Below are 7,314 nucleotides of genomic sequence, written 5' to 3'. Positions count from 1 at the left end.
GTCTTGGAAACAGTGGGCAGGGACTCAGCTGGAGGAGCAGCTTGGATAAAAGGAGTTCTCTGAGAGTAGAGAACTTAGGGGGCTTACGGACTACATCTGTGTGCTGTATAATAGAACAACGGGCAGCCTTACCTTTGTCTCCCAGCAAGACATGCGTTAGTCATTCAACAACCATGTGTCTCTTGCTAGAAGCCACAAGCACAGATGAACAGAATCCCCTACAGTCAAATGGAAACCACAGGGAAAAAAAGCCAGGTCCTTACCTTCCAAACTTCCAAGAGCTGTGTAGGTCATCTAGAGTCATGTTTTTTTGGTTGTTTTTTTTTTTTTAACCAACTATTAAAATTGTCTGATTAAAACAACTCCTAAAACTTGAACCATTCCTTTGCTTTGCCAGTGTTCTACAGAAACACTCTGTCACTAAGAGTTTTATGTTGTACAGCAGTTTTGGAAATAAAAAGGAGTTGCATACCTTCGTGGCCACTCATGAGCAAAGGTAAATATGCCTGGTTATAGGAAGAACGTGCAGGCTGGCTAGGCATGACAGACACATCTCCTTTCAAGAAGAGAACCAGATGGTGTAATTGTACCATCCATGTTATTGAACAGGAAACAACAGGTTATTATGCATAGGCAGTGCTGCTGGGCTTTAAGTTCAAGAAGATCACCACTACATCCTAGAATTCCTAATGACTTGCTGAGGTTTGGCAAGTAGCTGATGGTGAATGTCACTCACCACTTATTCCCAAGTGACAATCAAAGGGGAAGAGCCCAGCATTCCGTTAACTCTTTTTGTTGAAACACAATAAACTGTTAGAATTATGTCCTTGTGCCCCTCTGAATTATGAAACCACCAGATGTAGTATGAATTAATGGCCTCAAACAGACACCAATGACTTACTAATTGAGGGATGACTATCTGACTTAGGCAGCAGCTCCGTGTTTCAGTACTTTGAGTGTGTGTGAGTCCAAATTCTACATTTGGGAAAAACCACAAATGTGCAGATTACTGAGGCACTGCCAATATTTCTGGGTTATACTCCTGGGGCAGGGGATAAACACAACACCGTGGAAGCTTGGGTTCTGGCATAGCAAATAGGAGGCTGAACTTGCCTGGGTTGCTGACTGCTTCTTTTCTTGGGCCCCTTTCACTCTCAGGGAAGGTGAGACTCAAATCCCAGCAGCCTCAAGGATTGTCAAGCTGCTGTTCAAGGTTCTTCAGACATCAGGAAGAAATTCGACATGCACTCAACGCCTTTGAGCCCGGGAGAAATATCATCCTTGAGGTCATTCAATTTATGAAGACAATTTTTATTATTTTGTCTGTGTTCTGTTAGAGTCACAGAGGGAGAGGTGTGTAGCCCCATCACACACAACCAATGTGGGGAGAAGCAGCTATTTCTTCTTCACATCTTTGCTGCATTTCAGCTCCCCCAACTACCTCCCTCACCTTGTAAAACTGGCAGGCTCTAAACATTTTGCCTGCTAAAGAAAATCACTGTTTTGCCTCCAGCAAGGAACATAAATGTTGCAACACTGACTCCTCCTCTAATGAAGAAAGAGTGAACAAGTGCACGGAGTTGAGCGTCTTCTCCCAGAGCCACTGGGCTGGGGACAGTGGAGCCAGCGAGCGGAGGCTGAAATCCCGAGACGCGTCTGCTGGGCTGGGCTTCCCCCCCACTTCCAACCCGCCCCCCCTCCGCCCCCCTTGTCTTTCCGTCTTACTCGCTTCTCTCTCCCTCCTTCTGGATTTCACCGGCTGTTCGCGTAACAGCTTTACACACAATGGACCTCCGCGTCCTTTTGCAGGAAGTGCTCACTGACTGACACGGCCGACTTCGCTCCCCCGCAAAAGTGAGTAGCCGCGGCGGGCTAGGCGGGCCCGGGCGCGGGCGCCGGGGCCACGGGTTCGAGGCCGGGGCGCGGGGAGGGCGACGAGGGCGGCCGCGAGCACCGGCCCCCGGAGGAGACGCCGGGAGCCCGCCGAGGGGCTGCGAGCCGCGGCGGCTGAGGGAACCCGGCTCCGACCGCGGTGGCGGGGGTGCCCCTTCCCGGGAGAGCCGAAAACGCTCCCCCGCCCTCTCGCCGCCCCCCGCGCTTCCTACTACTGCACACATTATCGGTCTTTTTGACAGGCATCTTCACATGCACCCCTGAGAAAGAGTTTCAGCGTGGTTGTGCGATTCTCAGAATGTAAATGATTTACGTCAAAACGAAAAGGAAAAATAATGAGGAGAGAGGGAGGGGGCTCAGGTGATGCGAAGCCGCCCGCCGCGGGCTTCTCGCGCCCGCCGCCGCCGCCCGCAGACCGGGTGGGGAAAGTTTAGCGCTACCTGTGCTGGCCTGAAAGGCGTGGCTCCCCCCTAAAGGCAGAAGGGGTGGTGGCAGGTAAGCAGCCCCGCTGCCGTACCCCTGAACCCCGACCGGCGGCGAGGCGATTGGCCTCCGCAAGGGGCATTCGAGCCCCAGAGGCGGCTGCATGAACCTGTGGAAGAGAGGCGTAGGGGGGAAGTCAGGCAAACTCGCGCGACTGGGGAGCCAGATGCCGCGGAGGGAAAAGCCGGAGCTGGAGTTCTAGCTGTGAGTAAGAAAATATCCTTTTAGTGACCTCTGCCTGCATCCCGCGGAAGCAGCGCGCGCTGCGCTAATAAGATTTTCTATGATTGGACTCGATCATGATTACAAACATCATCATTATTCATCTGGAGGGATTAGTTGGTCCTCTTTCAAGTTGACGGGCAGAGATTTCCCACCTGAGTGGGATTGCTGCTAATCCCAGCCCTGTCCCTGGCTGTGCAACCTTGGCCAAGACAATTTAAATTCTCTGTGCTATGTAGGTTTGTTTTTTGTTTTGTTTTGCTTTGCTTTTTTTTTTTTTTTTTGCAGTGTTGAGGGGAATTAATTAATCCATATGTTTAATATCCATTCGTCTATTAAATATTATAGGTGTGTGCATAATGTGTGTGATAATAAATATAGATTTCATGGGGAATTGTGCTGAAACAGTGCAAGGGAGAAGCTGATTAAAAAATTAATTGTAGTGGTTCTTAAAATTTAGGGATTATGGACCCTTTGAGAATTTGCTAAGAGTCCTGGGTGGGGGAGGTGAAGTGTTGATGAAGGTACATAAAAACTCGTAAGCAGTCTCTGCAGGTTTGGGGTCACCCGGAGACTGCCTCCACTCTGGGTGAGCATCCTGTGCCTAAATGAAGCGTTCCCTTGCAGACCAACATAGAGCTCCTCTGGCCAAGCCCTTACCATCACCTGCGCTTGCTGTGGGAGTCACCTGCAGCCTTTGCAGCTCTAGAGTCAGCCAGCAGCTATGGAGCAAAACCTCCTTACACAAATGAGCTCTAGGGACACTTTCCCAAAGGTTTCACCAACCTCTGCGTCCTAGGGAACCCTGCTCACAAACTCTTTAATAACTTTTCTGAGGTGAGCTCTTCACTCTTGGAGTTTTTAGTTCTGCAAATGGCACCAGAGAGCCACCTGCACAGGGTCACTGTCCCCAAAGGAGCCCTCCAGATCACTAGCAAAATGTCACTCAGTGGAGTCAAGGCTTTGTTTTGCAACGGAATGGTATTTACTGGCCAGTACATAGTAGAAATAGTAATGGTATTCTTTTACAAAGCTGTGCTTTTCCTTTAAGGGACTAGGGACTCAAGTCTGAGGCACCTGGATCTTCCATGGGCTATGCCAGTAAGGCTTTGGAGCTTTGTTGCCCAACAGACTGGGCTTCAAATCTTGGTTCCCACACTTCAACAAGTCATTGGACTTCTCTGAGCTTCACTTCTCCTGTCTGTAAAATGAGGAACAGCACTGCCTGCAGCATGACTGTTGGGAGAATGGAAATAGTATTTATATATGTCTGTTTTACAGTCAATGATAAACTGCTACTAATAATATTAATGGTAGGTTGTAAGTACATATTAAATAGTCTCATGCATTTTTTAAAGCCGCTCAGTACTCTCTTATGGAACTTGCGTCAGCAAAAAATGAGTAAAAACAGTTTGGGTCTCATTATTCCCAAAGACAAATTGTTTTTTCAGAATATCAAGCCAGGTTTACTGCCTCATCTCTGCTAAGCTCTGTGCTCTGTGTTGTCAGCAAGGAAAATGTGTCCAGACTGGCATGGATTCCCCACCCTTTCTCTCAGTTCTCTTGGCCCTTCGAACACTAAATAGCTGTCTGTGTGACAAACATCTCGGTACAGAACAGCCTCATGGCAGGGCCATTGCCAGACACATCAGCAACTCTCTGTGTGGAGAAATGTCTCCATTATCATCTTTCAGAGCCAAGCACAGATAGCCTCTCTCCCTGTCCCTGCTACCGCTCTCTTGCTGCCCACCCCCGCCCCCTGTCCTGGTCCCTCAGTGGCTAGAAATTGAAAGAAATGAGCAGAACAGTAAAAGGAAATTGGATACTCTCAAAGCAATGATCAATCCGTATGTTCTGGCAAGGCATCCTTGCATGCAAGGCTGATAACACTGATACCTAGTATTCATTGAGGTGTCAAGTGCTACCTAAATTAATTCTCTCAGCAGCACTGCAAAATATGAATTATCACTTAAAGCTTCACAGATAAAGAAACTGAGACTTACAGAAAATTGCATGACTTGTTCTGTCTGCATAGATGGTAACAGGCAAGAACAGGATCCACCTTCAGATCTGTCTGACTTTGACACTCTTTTTTCCTAATAGCACTGAAACAACACTGAAATCATATTTGTGTATAGTAGTATAAAGATTTCAAGTGGGCAGCATTTTAATTCAGCAGCAGCACTTACACATTATGATCCCCACCACAAGTCCACCCAGCTCCATACACTTGACCCCTTTACCCAACTTACCCATCCCCTCCCCCTCCGGTTACCACCATTTTGATCTCATATTCAAAATTAGACAAAAAATAAACCTCACTCACTGTTTTCCCTCTGCCCAAGTGCTGCCAAGCTCCTTGATATTAGAAAGTTTCATCATTTCCAATGGGTCCCAACTGAGTTCTCCTTTTAAAGACCAAAGATAAGAAAATCTTCTGGATATTTTTAAGTGGTGTGAATGTGTACTTTGCATGTGATCCATATTAATAAGTGGCAACAATGAAATTCCCTATGGGAAATAATTTCCTCCCCAAAGCCCAGCTATTAGACTGAAAACAGGTGAGGCCAACCTCAGTGGTTGAGACTGACCTGGAAGTGAAATAGGTAAAGCAGTAGAGACTCAGGGACGATGAGATGACACGTTGAATGAAATTGAGTTCTCTGTAGAGAAAATTATTGTTTGAATTACACAGTCCTGGACTCTGCTATCTATTTTATACCCATGCCATTAATCATTCCAACAATCTGGTGAGTTAACTAGTTTTGTCTGGATTTGATAGCCAAAGAAAAACTCATGGAGGGTAACCAGTTAACCCAAAGTTGCAGAGATGGTCATTGAAGCCAAGATCTAATACTTTTTGCTAATATAATCATGTGATCTTTGAAATACTCTCTTCTAGGGAGAATAATGAAAGAGCCAGCAAAAGGAATATTTCAAAAATATACAAGATAACTAGTATATGTCTCACTGATGTCCCAAATTCCAGCTGGTATGTCTATACCTGTACTGTACTTACAGGAACATTAGACATATGCAACTGTGGATAAGTGGAATGTGATTAGTTCAAACTGAAGTTGTGATAAGTACAAAATACACTCCACATTTCAAAGAGCTAGGACCCAAACATCAAATACTGCAGTAACTGTTATGCTGATTATATTAAAATAATATTTTCAGTGTATTGGTTTAGATAAAATCTACTATTAATGTTAATTTCATCTGTTATCTTTTGTTTTAATGTGGTAATAGAAACCTTTAATTCTTACTCCCATTGGGTATACTGGTCTAGACTAATAAGGTGACAAAATATGATGGGGAATTTTATTCCCGTCGTCTTAGCATAATGTTTTCCTCTAGCGTGCCTTGGCTCAGACTCCTTCAGAAGTCTGTCCTGAATTTTAGTTATTTAGTAAAACAGTAAACAAGAGAAACTTAAGTCCCTAGAGATCCTTCCACAACCTTACTCTTCAACTGAACAAGTGATCATTAGAAGCCCATTCCACCAGGTCATTATTGATGGAATAGTCTCAGTTGTGACATTCAACACCAGAACCTATTTCCTCACTCGGGCAAATCTCAAGAAACTTTCGACCACCCTATGACCAAATTTGAATCAGGATGTAGTGCTTTGCCTTAAAACTACATGCTAGGATAATGTCTTTGTTGTCGTTTGCATTTCATAAAATCAGAGTAGGAAACAGCCAGGGCTTCATGTCGTATGCAAAGCTCATTAGTCATCTTTCTGTGGTGGTAGGTGTTTCTCCCTCCCTGTCCTTTCACTAAAAGCAGATTGAATCACCTGCAGTCTCAGTTTCCAGAGGCTACTGCAAGGACAGCACACATGGCCTTTTGGGTTTCTTTTGTCCACTAGCTAAAATGGCCCCTGAATTGTCAACAAAGTAAAGATATGATTGGCTCCTGCAGATACGCTTATTCCAAGGCCAGGGCTTTCAGAGGCTGGGGTTAGAGGACACCTCTGGACTGCATCTCAGGAATCTGTGTTTGGCTTTTGTGTGCTAGTTTGTGTGTTATCTTCAACATCCCCAGCAATTCCATAGTAAGTTCACAGCTAATGAGATAATACCACAAAGTATGTTAATGGCAAAATGTGCTATAAAATGTTAACTGTGGTTATCATTGATAACGTGAAGACTGATGGTTTCTGTAGATATTTGCCTGCAGGGAACAGTTTCCTTTCTGCAGCTACAGCCAAGCTCTCTACAAGATGTTTTTTGAGATAAGCAAATGGTATTTGTTCATTTCCACTTGAAATCTAAATCTGGGGAGAAATTGCTGTTAAGAAGCTGATGGGAGTGATTTTTAGTGTGTTTACATCAACAGTAACACATATCTTTCAGCATTTTCTAAGCCAGGAGTTTGTGCCAGACTCCGTGGAAAACAAAAGAAGAAAGAAACAGGCCTTTGCTCTAAAGGAGCATATTATCTGCTTGGGAAGATGGGCATAAGCATAAAACAGCAGTAGCAAAGTAAGGTAACTGCCTCTAAGTGCCTGGGATGCGACATTATATAATCAGAATATCAGCACTCCAGAGGGCAGTGTGCCTCTAAGTCTTAAAATAAATTGAGGAAGACATGGTCACCCTGACGTTTTGCAGCATGGAAGGCTAAGGCGGTGGAGATGGAGAGAGAGGCGTTCCACGTAAGGGAAAATGCACCCATGGCAATGGGCATATCCGAGCCATTAGTGATATT

The 7,314-nt window shown here is 45.2% G+C and overlaps 1 protein-coding gene across 2 annotated transcripts in view; it reads left to right on the top strand.

Annotated features, from left to right (window-relative positions):
• The first annotated feature begins 1,727 nt into the window (after positions 1–1,727).
• Positions 1,728–7,314, top strand: part of PRLR (prolactin receptor) — a 134,400-nt gene continuing 128,813 nt past the window's right edge. Inside the window, exon 1 of one of the 2 annotated variants that reach the window (XM_004678090.2) lies at positions 1,728–1,854. The gene's annotated coding sequence lies outside the window, so the exon portion shown is untranslated. Of the gene's footprint in view, positions 1,855–2,559; positions 2,581–7,314 lie in introns of those variants that run through there. The other variant, XM_012721930.1, reaches the window with a different exon arrangement.

Source organism: Condylura cristata, unplaced genomic scaffold (assembly GCF_000260355.1).
Source record: "Condylura cristata isolate star-nosed mole 26May11 unplaced genomic scaffold, ConCri1.0 scaffold00007, whole genome shotgun sequence".
In the NCBI taxonomy this organism is placed as follows: domain Eukaryota; kingdom Metazoa; phylum Chordata; class Mammalia; order Eulipotyphla; family Talpidae; genus Condylura; species Condylura cristata.
The sequence above is the reverse complement of the archived record's forward strand: the minus strand, read 5'-3'. Positions and strand labels throughout refer to the sequence as shown.